Source organism: Protopterus annectens, chromosome 5.part0, assembly GCF_019279795.1.
Source record: "Protopterus annectens isolate FY-2018-M chromosome 5.part0, PAN1.0, whole genome shotgun sequence".
NCBI lineage: Eukaryota > Metazoa > Chordata > Ceratodontiformes > Protopteridae > Protopterus > Protopterus annectens.
Genome location: NC_056735.1, coordinates 225944856 through 225957661, shown reverse-complemented (window position 1 = coordinate 225957661; position 12806 = coordinate 225944856).

Sequence of the window (12806 nt, the reverse complement as noted above, 5' to 3'; positions counted from 1 at the left end):
TTACTTGGGCTTCACCCCTTCGATCAAACCAGACTATCCACGGGTAAATTCTGTGAAACCCACACCCTTGTGGATTCTTGCTATAATATAAAATTGTTTTCTCCAGTGGTACAGCTGCACGTTTCAATTTTGTGTTCATTTTTCATGTTGTTATCCCAACCCAGTAACATTTAAACAAATTTATAAATCTCTATAAATGCTGCACCTCTTGACTTAAGAAATTAACATATCATTTTTAGAATTTGCTTACAGCAAATGTAATATTGCTGTCACCTACCTAACAATCATCACCAAGTCAGTCACCATGTTTCTCCCAGTGCATAGCATCTGGTCACCACATCCAACCCTCATACTACAGAAGCTCTGCCACAAGGGCTAACTCCCAAACATTCTCTCTGTCTTTGTACAATAGTCTGTGGTCACTACATCTGACCCCAATACCGAGGAAGCTCTGCCACAAGGGCCATTTCCTAAACATTTTCACTGAGAATTTTATCTTTGTACAAACTAAGCAAATTTAATTGGAAGAACCTTGCTGTGTATTAACTTCAGCTAGTCAAATACATGCCTGTCTGTGCTGAAATTATTTTTTAACATCCCCTGATAGAGTTGTCCTTGCACTCTAAGAACGGCTTACCAAGTTTTCCAGTGTCCTATCTCTTGACCAGTGGATTACACTTAATATGCCAGTTACTTAATCTTCCTGGGTGACAGGTTTCTACATTAGGAAATGAAAGAAAACCTGTTCTGCTTTGTACCTGTCAGTTAATTGCTTTGTATTGGCTATACATTGATTATTCTCTATTATAATTTGACCTGAGGTTGGAACACAACAGGCCTCCCTAATACAGGCTCCACACACACCTGCACATCTACCAATATGGCACACCTCCAACAAATTACCCAGGAAGCTTAACAGCAACTGAATCATGGCTTTGTAACTTACAACTTATACTAAATCCAAAAAAAAAAAAAAAAGAACTGCTATTCCTACCCCAATCCCTCTCCCATGAAAAAACAACATTTAAAGTCCTTATTCTTGATAATACAATCATTGAAGTCACTAAGTCACTTCTCATAGCAAATTATTAGGGATGATAGTAGCTGATAATCTTAAATTCGAATTGCATATATAAAATTGCATAAGAAAAACTCATCAAAAACTAGGGATGCTTTATAGAGCCAAAAACTTTCTCACTGATGCAAATTAAGCTACAGTTGCCACTACATATCTCCTCCCACACCTCTTTATAGTGCTCCTATCCTTACTAACCTTCAGGCATTTCAAAAACAAAACTTGAACAATGCTATAACAAAGTTGCTAAATTTGTACTCACTATCCCTTTCAGAACACACACACACCACTGTATGGCACTAAAAAAGCACAAACTGGTTAGAACTACCCTATCAACTAAGATATACACAGCTTCTTACCACCTTTAAGATTATCCAGAATCCAACACTAAATAACATTCTGCACAACTGTGCTCCCAGTTTTATTTATTTTATTTAACATTTGTTAACCGGGAAAGTCCGACTTGGAATTAAGCCAATTTTCAGCGGAGGCCCGGGGAGAAATGCTCCAGATGCATGTCTTTGTAATGTGGGAGAAAACCGGAGCACCCAGAGGAAACCCACACAAACACAGGGAGGACATGCAGACTCCACACAGAAGGCACCCCAGCCAAGAATTGCAGAGAATCTCTTGCTGTGAGGCAACAACGCTACTGCTGCACCACTGCGCCATCCAATACAACAATAATAATACAATATAATACGATAATAATCATTATGATCCAATGACCAAAAACTCCTGTCTATCCACAAACCTATCAGATCTGCTGGGTATTATCTGGTCTCGTACCATGTTACCAAGGCCTGGAACTCCTTATCTCTGTCTGTCAGGTCATTACCTTCCCTCACATCCTTCAAAACCATTCTGAAAGACTTCCTAGCCAAAAGTTGGTTTTGTTCTTGCTCATCTCCAGGATAAACTATATCACTAAATGTGGACAAATACCTATTCATACTTTACATCTCCTTGCTTCTTTACATCTATCAATTTCTCTCCTCTGGCTTTCTGTCTAAATATACCTTAAGCCTGCTTTTCACTAACTTCATATTACAACTCCTGTTTGTATTATTCTAACTTTTTATTTATTTATTTGCAGTTGGTTTACCAGGATAGTCCACTGGGCCATTTGAACCCGTTTTCAATGGAGTCCTGGGGAGAAAAGCTCCAATAACAATCTTGGTTACAATAGTTTAAAGATGATATTTATACAAAGGTTGTAGTTTTGAGCAAAACTTGGTTACAATAGTTTAAAGATGATATTTATACAAAGGTTGTAGTTTTGAGCAAAACTTGGTTACAATAGTTTAAAGATGATATTTATACAAAGGTTGTTGTTTTGAGCAAAGCATTTACAACATAATCAACAAAACATTTACAATTGATACAGCAAACATTACAAATAATGCAGACTAGTGATGAGGTTGAAATTGAAACAGACTGGCAATGGAACATTGCATTGTAGCAGCTAAGAGGCATTTCTTATTAGGAATATACAGATAACCGTTACAGTCTGATTCATTATTTCCAAATAGCATAGAAGTAACAGGAATATAAATATATGGAGAGTTGATAGAAGGAGAACGTTTTGATGAGAATAGAGATTGAGAGAGAGAGAGAGAGAGAGAGAGAGAGAGAGAAGGAATCTAAAGCATGGAATGAGGGGAATTTAATTTCTCCATAAACTGACTAAAATTTCTCTAACTATTAAATCATTGTCATATAACTTGTATCTGTTCTTAACCAATGTTTTCATATTGTGTCTAATCTGGTATAATTATTTAAACTGTATTTTTTACATTATGTTTAAAGCTATAAAATTATTGTTCTTTAATAAATGTTTTGCAATATTTTGGAGCTTTTATCACAAAGCCTCCACTGAAAATGGGCTCATACTCAATCGGACTTTCCTGGTAATCAAATGTCAATAAATGGATCATAGGATCATAGGAAGTTACTAGACTAATGGCTCGAGGCCCCTTGCAAGCCTAGCCAAGTTCTACCCTTATTTCCATGATCAGCACCTATTGCCTCTGTCCAAGAGGAACAAAGGTGGGACCCCTGGGGTGAATTTATGGTTACCCATCCAATCGTCCAAATTGCATTTGACATGAAGTGGGAGCCTGTTCCAAAGGTGTGGTAACCTCTGGGAGACAAATCGTCCCTCCAGCAGGTTCTATTAATGTCACATACCAGGTTAAGGTCTTTAGAGCGAGTAACCCATGCACCATTTGACTTACGAATATGCAGCATTTCCAGTAAGGCAGAGCCAGAAATTGCCTTGTATGCAAGGCAGGGATTGCCTATGAGTTGTCTGTATGAAACAGAATAAAGTAACCTTGATTTCAGGTGATCCACATAGGACAGATGCTGAATACCTTGAATTTTTCTATGTGAGGAACCTTTGCAGTCTCTCCAGTTGCTGCAGGTGCTTGGAAAGGTGCATACCAAAAGGGACGTTGTACTCAATTACTGGCCTGATGAGAGAATAGTACAGGGAGGTTATAACTTCTTTTTTCTGGAGGCAATGCTATTACTTATGAGATGAGCAATATAGAATGTCCTTCTTACCACTGTGGAGACATGGTGGTCAAAGGTAATGCTGCTGTCAACCTGTGTGCCCAGGTCTATAAAAAATAAATAAATAAAACAATAAGATTTTATCCAAATCTTAAATGTTGCCACATCTGTGCATAACATTATTTTCATCTGATACAGCACTGTTTTTTTTGTTTCTTTTTTAGAATAATATTCATATCCCTAAACATGTTTTACAGATCTGTGTGTAGACATTAGTTGAAACAGTTTTAAGTGTTTTGCACTCTGTGGCTCACATGCTTCAGCAAAATGCTTAAACAACTGTACTCGGATGAGTATAGTTATTGTCTCTGGCTAGACTCTCACTAGTCCCATCTCTGTAACAAAATGATAGCATATATACATTTCCTGACCACATAAGCAACACTTTTATACCAGTATCAAAACTGAATAAATGATCACACGGAAGAATAACTGGACAATTAAATGCTGCTACATATCTCCTTTTTTTCAGTATTGCATTTATTACCTTTCTTTAGGATTGTGTTATGCAGTATTTAAAAAAAAAATACAATTTTGAAGTTGGCAGTATAAGTGACTTGGTTAAGAGAGATCAGGAAGAATTACACAGAGTTGAAATACCTTCCAGTTTGTCACAGAAAAGCATATTAAATTAAAAAAAAATCAGAACACCAGACCATTCATTAATTTGAACAATTTGGATGTCTTGCATAAGCGACAGGAAGTGAATTATAAATATACTAGAGCCAGCTTTCAGTTCATCATAAGCATGCAAATGAAATTTTAAAATAAGCACAGCATTACACAGTTCATCATTTACTAATTCATGGCTGTCGCATATTAGAGACATCAAGAAAATTACATATACAACAGGAAACTCTCAATTCATTATGGTGAAATGAAATTTTAATATGAACAGAACCTCTGTCTGTTCATCAATTACTAATGTATAAGTGTTACACATTATGATTAAGGTATTTGATTTTATTAATTTATGGAAGACAAGTATAAAAGCCTTTACTGCATGGATGGAATAGAAAAAAAATAGAACACTCAATTAAATATTACATAAAAAACTCATTAACAGTGTTTTAGTTTTCCTCTACTCCATCCTTCCTAAAAATAAATACATAAAAATCTCACTAATGTTATGATTTAGCAAATCTCAAAATCGTATTTATACATTTTGTCTTATTCCACTGGTCTACATTTTAATATGCTTGATTTTCATCTTATTTCTTGAAAGGTTTGAATAGATTCAGCTAATATACTACATTTTTGCATGGCTATATTTATTTGTAATAACAAGTGGGAAACATTACCACTTTGCAGTTCTTGCTAGATTGCTTAATGTATACAACATAAAATGGGTAGATGTTTCAGATTAATGGAAAAACACATAGTTGACAAAAAGTTTTATTTTTCAGTGAATTCAACTTTGTGTGTATGTGTGTGTGTGTGTATATATATATATATATATATATATATATATATATATATATATATATATTGAATGTAAATTTATATTAGTTAAATAGAAGTTTAATATGTTTTAATAGCTTATAAATAATCAGAGTAAAAACGGTTTTCAAGTATAGAACATTATGCAACTTAATAGGGAAACTCTACTGACAAAGACTATAAAATACTTATAAGGAATTCTGATTTAGTGATGCCAAACTACATGAATTGTTTTTTGAAATATTTTGGGTGCTCAAGAAATTCCTGTTCTAATTGTTTGCTTCAGTTTCTTGTAAAAATGCAATCTCACAGTACTGTTTATAGTGAAACTGAAACCATTCCAGAGTATTAATACACAACACAATGAATCTTGCTTCATTGTTATTGCCTGCTTCTCCCATTCAGCGGGCAGGATTTTCAAAGGAATATTTAAAGCATTTTATTTTCTTCTGAGACAACATTTGGGTCTGTATCAACTAATGCAGATGCCCTTTCCAATGATTTACTACATATCTTATGACATTTAATTGGAATAATATCCTACATTGTTTATCTGTCTACATTTTTTTCTTTCTTTCTTTATCAATTGTTAACAGGGTAAGTGGGATGGTCCAGGGGCCCTTTTTATCCATGACTCTGGCGGAATAGCCAGAGACAGTATACATGCAATAGACAGACAGAAAAATAAGATTTCAAATACAAGGTATAGAACATAGTAAATAGTTTACAAAAATAAAACACATATAAGTAGCATAAGTGTGCATAAGATAACACATAATAGAACTGACATTAGGACAACAAATGTATAAAATATGTAATTCAGAAAAGGTGCAATGAAAACAAAAGGAACATTTATAAAAGACATTACAATGCCTCTAAATCCAGAATCTGGAACCCAAATTTCCTTTTTCTGATATGCTCACGCCCCTTTCATCTAAATCCCAAAGCATAGAACCAACCCTCTTTTTTTCCAAAACATCCACCCCCCTACCTTTTCATTTTTTCTCTTTTTTCTAGGTCTACACAAAAATGTTTAAAGGAGAGGCGATAAAATTAGGAAGTAGAAGATGGCTGAGTCTATAAAAGTATATTAACCAGTACCTCTGAAGCAATTACAAAATGAGTTTTTAAGTCTGTGTGTGCCCCTTCCCCCTCTGTTTCCATATATACCTATGGTGCAGTCATTAATAATAATAATAATAATAATAATAATAATAATAATAATAATTTAAAATAAACATTTTGCTAGGGTTATTTTAGAAACTTGAAATTCAAAGTTTTTGTTGGAGAAGGAGATAGAATGCTAGGAATTTGTTCAATAATAATAATTATTATGCAGCTGCTTTGATCTAAGCTGATACAGGACATCTATCTAGCTATATATCTATCCATTGCATTTGTTTACTGGGAAAGTTTGTCTTGGCAATAAAACTTTTTCAAATGGATGACTGAGGAGAAAAGCTGCACAAAAAAGGTAAACCATAAATTAACGATACATACCTGTCGGAATCATGAAATAACCCCATGTGAAGACAGAAACAACAGATTGTGAAAAGCTGCTGTCCTCAGACCATCAGCAAACTGCTTGCTAGGGTTTGATTCTGTATTTTTTGTGGTGTTCTCTTTTCACATACCATGCAGTTTTAGGAATAAAAGAAGAGCAAAATGTTTCTTAAGGTGTGACAGGAAAACTTGTTAAAGAAATTCTCACTGTTATTTTACACCCAAGAAATGTTACTATTTTACTTCTAAGTGGAATATGTGTTTTGAAATCAAACTCCTAATTATGTCCTAGATGTATCACTTGTGCTGTTGCTAGAGGGGGGCCTAACTATAGAAATTTGAATGTTTAGCAATGCTTTCTTTTACTTTTTTTAAAATGTATTCTTAGCAGAACCAGTCCAGTGTCTCCTCCACCTGCACCCAAATGGTCTATTAATTTCCTGGGTGAGAGCTGTACATAGATAAGAATCCTACAGGCTATTCATTACTGCCTGAGCAACTGAAATGACCCATGCATTCTTTAATTACAAGAGCTGGGTGACAAAGAGTTAACCAGCTTATGTGCCCTGTGGAGTGGTCTTCCCTTCCCTTACTGCAGCACCCCCCTCTCTTGTGGCATATCTCTGAGGACTGCTACAGGTGCTTGCCACAGGGAGCAAGTCTTTACATGTTTCTTCATCTATGTGCAAATTCATGTGGTTAGTGCACCCAAGGTGGTGTGCTAGAGCCACATACCTACTCCCAGGATGGCCAAGCTGTCAGTGGCCACCCACTACTTTTCTCCCTGGTAAAATATGTCCGGCACATGACTTACTAATCAAACTCAGAGTGCTTGGGCTATAGTCAGAACTTTATTTTTCTACACAACTGGAGTTGGCCTTTTAGAAATATTTTTCATGTGCTACATAGTGTATATCCATATCCGGGTCTATATTATAAGATCGATGTTTGAAAACATCAAACAACATATGGTCGATGTCTTCAAACATCGACCTTAGAAAAAGACAAAAAAAAAAAAGAAAAAAGTACCCTAACGGGTTTAAACTGGGGGCAAGCCCCCCTACCCCCCCGCTACTTAAATATACCAACTCCGAGACCGCACTACATTGCAGTAAACCAAAATCTCCCCTTACGAAGATTTCTGTTTACACGCTCGAAATTCTGAGCGTTCGATATTCTCGTGTCGACAATGTAAGATTCGACATTGTCGGCTTTCAAGAATATAATATAGACCCTTATGTCCGATTTTGTCTTATATTGCTGTTCTTGACTTGTGATCTGTTTAATACATAAGCTCAGGGTTTTTACTTAACATCTCTTTGTTTAATGTGTTTTATTTTTTTCTGCTTCTGTTTTGTCTTGAAATAATCTTGTGAAATAACCAGAGCACAGCACTGTGTTCACCATGGCAGATGTTCTCACCTTAAAGGAAAAGTAAGACCTAATTGCCTCATTAATTTATGTGTCATGCATGGAATGCATCTTGTCAGCTGAAGGTCTTAAAATGTCTCTGAAGAAGGGTTTTTCAGCTTGGTTGGGTTTTACTTCATTAGTAACTGAGATCCAAAGTTACTAATCAAGTAAGAATCAACATGCTCTTAACTACAGAAAAATTCTAATATGGGTGAAAGACTTTGTCTGATTGAAAGGGTCCAACTCATGCTACTTAAACTGCACAGGTCATTCACTCTTGCAGTGAGGTCCATATAGTAATTCATCTCCTATTGCTTACTTCTGCCCTAGAACCAAATATGTCATTATGGGAAAAATTCATAATAGTTTACTTCATTCTGCCTATCCTACTCATTGTCCAGCCATACTACCCAGAGCAATTTAAATATTTTTTCTGAAGCTGTCTGTCTATCCATATGCTGCAAGATAGCTTTGCTATCTACCTTCTTTCATTTATTTGTTAAATCTATGTTCCTTCCTGCAGCTTATTCATTCCTACAACTAGTTTGCATCTTTTCTAATTCCTCTTTAGCATTAGACATCTCAAATGTTACAGCCATATCCAAAAGATCAAACCCATTAACTATATATAGTTATATATAGTATAAACAGAATAAAATATTTTGTGTGTGTGTGTGTGTGTGTGATATCATAGGATCATACGATCATAGGAAGTTACTAGAGTATTGGCCTTTAGGCCCTTACAAGCCTAGCCAAGAATTTAGCCCATGTTCCAACAAGTCAGCACCCTATGGCACTGTCCAGCAGGGGCATAGGTGGAATCCCAGGAGTGTATTTTCTGTTCCCTATCCTGTTATCCAGGTTGCGCTTAAAAAGGTTTAATGAGGTACTCTGCTTTACATGGAGAGGGAGTCTGTTCCACAAAAGGGGGAGTCTCTGGGACACAAATCTGCCCCACCAAAAAGTCCTGCTGATGTCACAGACCAGATTGAGGTCTCACTGCGGGTTACTCGAGTGGAGCTTGACTTGTGGATATGCAGCAGTTCCATCAAGCTAGGGTCTGAGATTGCTTTGTATTCCAGACAGAGGTCACCTCTGAGGAGTCTGTATGAGACTGAGTAGAGGGACAGGGCTTTTAGCCTATCTGTGTAGGGTAGATGTTTGAGGCTCTGGATTCTCCTGGGGAGGAATCTCTGTGGTGTCTCCAGCTGCTGCATGTGCTTTGCAAAGTACATGCCGAAAGGGGCACTGTATTCAATAATCTTTCTTATAAGGGAAGAATACAGGATGTTATGACAACCTTGTCCCTTGATGAGATACCCTTACTAATGAGGTGGGCCATGTAAAAAGCTTTCCGTACAGTGGAGGCAATATGGTGGTCAAAAGTTAGTTTGCTATCAACCTGGATTCCCAAGACCCTCACGACTGATTGCATGCTTAGTGCCTTATTATCAATGTGATAATTTGTAGGGACGTCTTTCTCCCAAAAATGGATGATGATGCATTTTTTGGCATTCAGTTTGAGACCATGTTTCTGGCACCAGTCATTTGTTTGGGTGAGACCCTCATGGAGGATGTCCACATCACTAGGGAAATTGATGACAGCACTCAGCTTGCAGTCATCTGCAAACTTGGTCGGCCATAGCCCACTAGATTTGGCCTGCACCTCTGAGAAGTATATCCCAAACAACATAGGCCCCAAGACCGATCCCTGGAATACTGCTTGTTATGGGTCTACTACTTGAGGTGGCTTCCCCATGTTGACTAGGTAGGTTCTATCAGTAAGCCAGTTTGCTACTCATCTAGTAACATATGGATTGATGCCTAGTTGAGAGAGTTTATCTATTTACCTGAGTGGGGAATAGTATCAAAGGCCTTGGCCAGGTCAAGGTAGGCAGTGTGCACCATCTTCCCTTTGTCCATGGCCTTGGTGACTGTCTCAAAGAAGTTGACCAAATTTAACAGGCATGACCTCCCCTTGACAAAATCAAACTGTGTTGGATCAAGTGTCTGGAGGTTGCCAGTGTCCTTGTTAATGAGGTCCATGAAAATCTGCTCCATGGTCTTGTAGATCAGGCTAGTTAGGCTGATGGGTATATAATTTCCTGGATCAGTGAATGCTCCACCTTTGTGCAAAGGGATGACAGTAGCTGTCCTCTACTCGGCTGGGACAAAGCTGGTACTCAGGCTTTGGTTGAATAGGGTGCCTTATGGTGCCCCAAGTTCCTGCCTGAGTTCATGTAGGATGCAGCCTGGGATGTTATCGGGTCCTATGGAGGATGTATTTTTTGCCTTTGAGAGGGCAGTGATGATTTGCTCCTTAGAGATAAGGGGATGGGGGCAGGTACTAGGGATGCCCTGTTTTACTGATGGGGGGGACAGAGGAGTGAAGCTTTCACTGAACCTGTCTGCCAGCAGGTTGGCTCTATCTACAGGGTTTGTGTATGTGATGTCCTTGACCACCAGTTCTGAGCAGATCTGTGTGCTTCCCTTGAGATTGCGGACATATGTGAAGAAAGCATTATGATTGTCTTTAGTAGATGTGGCCAGTTTGGACTCGAAGTTTGCTTTGGAGGACTTGACTAGTGCTCTTATTTGCTTGTTCAGGCTAAGGAAAGATTGCTTCCAATTAGATACTTGCTCCTTCTTGGTCCTAGACAGCAATTGTTTCCTTTTATTATAGAGTTTATTTATTGTAGATGTCCACCAGTCAGGTTTACTCTTCCTTGAGGAGGATGATTTCATCCTGTCTGGCATTCCTGATTCCATGCAGCTATATAAATGCTCATATAATACTTTGATGTAAGTTTGGACATCTGTACCAGTTTCTGTGGAGAGGGAGGGGGCCGTGAAGCTGTTTATACCTTCCCTCAGGAGGTTGTAATTAGCTTTGGAGAAGGTTTTTTGTTTGACCCTAGCTGGGGGGGGGGGGGGGGTTGGGGGAGACGGTGACTTCGAAAGTGACTGCTTTGTGGTTGGATCTTATTTCACCTCTTGTGGGAGTGTCAACCAACTGGTCCAAGGCATTTACAATGACAAAATCAAGGAATCACTGGGCATTTGTGTTTTGGCATGAGTATTTCTTCCAATCTATGGTTGGATAGTTAAAGTCTCCCAGGATCAGGGTAAAGGGTTGAATCTTGATAGATTTGAAGAGGTCCAGGTAGGTGGGCATCTTGAGTCAGAGTTGGAGGCCTGTAGCTAGCTATGATTTGAATAGGGGTCTTGTCAATTGTTAACTTCACCTGGAGTACTTCCTGTGCATCATACTATATGACCAGCCTAGAGTTGTGTATGTCTTTTATATATATTACAACTCCACCTCCTTTTGTTTTGCTGCCCACGGCTTGGGGTCTGAATGAATGATAGGATGAGTAACCTGGTATGGCTGGGGTGCTCTCTGCAACTTTGAACCAGGTTTCTGTGACTGCACACGTCAGCTTCTTTCAGGGTTAAGAATGCTTGCAATGAGTGCAGTTTCATGTTTAAACTCCTAGCATTTAGCAGCATGACCTTTAATTTATGTTTTGATGAAATTTTCATGTTGGTAGTTTTAACCTCATGGCATTGCCTAAAAAAGGCACTAAGGGGGAGGAAAGAGCCTTTACCAGCAGCCTGAAGCCCAAGGGAGACAAATGCAGGCCATCTCTGACAAAGCATCATGGCTTGTCAATCATGTCATCCCAGGCTGTCAGGTACTGGATCCCCTTTAAATGACACCAGAAACTAAGCCAGTTGTTAATCATTTTCTGTTTGTATTGCAGCATCATTCTTGGTGACGGTAGAATGCTGCTTAAGGCTAGGGACATACCTGCCTGGGACACATACTCAGCGAACTTGATCATGTCTCACTTCATATAGTCCAGGGAGGTACGTCTCAAGTCATTCACTCCAACATGGACTATGACAGAGTCATAACAATACCTGTTGAGAGACATGAGTGCATTGGTGATATGGTGGAGTCTGGTGCCCAACAAACAACTAACCGTGACTTTCTCCTTATCCAGCCTGGTGAGGGGCACATGTGTGTCTCACAAAGGAGTATCCTATGACTAATATGTTGGGTTTATGTTTAGGCCTTAGTGGCTGTGAGACAAAGGTGTGTGGACTATGTGTGGTGTATAGTGTGGTGGGCAGTGGAGTTTGCATGTGTGCATGGCTCTATTATTTTGTAATCAATCATAATTTGCAAGAAAGGCAAGCTGAATTCCAAAGGCACTAAAGACAGACTTAACAAATGTGATATTGACTAAACAGCATGCGATATCCATCAGTTATTTTCACATAGGTACTTTCAGCTTTCAGTGATTTTAATATAACTTTCAGTTTGCAACTTCCATTTTAGTTCTACCAAAAATCATTATTGCATATGGGTTCCATTCAATCTATTAACAAGCCAACTTGTTGAATTGCAAAATAGCTGCTACAGCTGATCAAAAATCATCTGACTGAGCATACTCACTATTCTGCTGGGTTAGACTGAGGATTTTCACTTTAAAGTAGTTGTTAGGCATAAAGTAGAATAATAGGCCTGAAAATATAGAGTCAGACTTGTGTTTTCATGTATGCATTCAGTTTCAGGGAAAGATGGTTCAGTAGAAAGGAAAAGATAATCTTCCTGGCTAAGCATGAGATGTGCAGAAATAACAGTTCTCAAGGGAAAGCTACAGAATGTTCCTTCCTCAATGGAAAGAATGTGTACTCGCAATGGAATGCTAGATAAAAAAATAGCTAGCTAGGCACTGTGAGGCACATGCAAGACAAGGCCTGAAAAACAAGTCTAATGAGGTATGTAAAA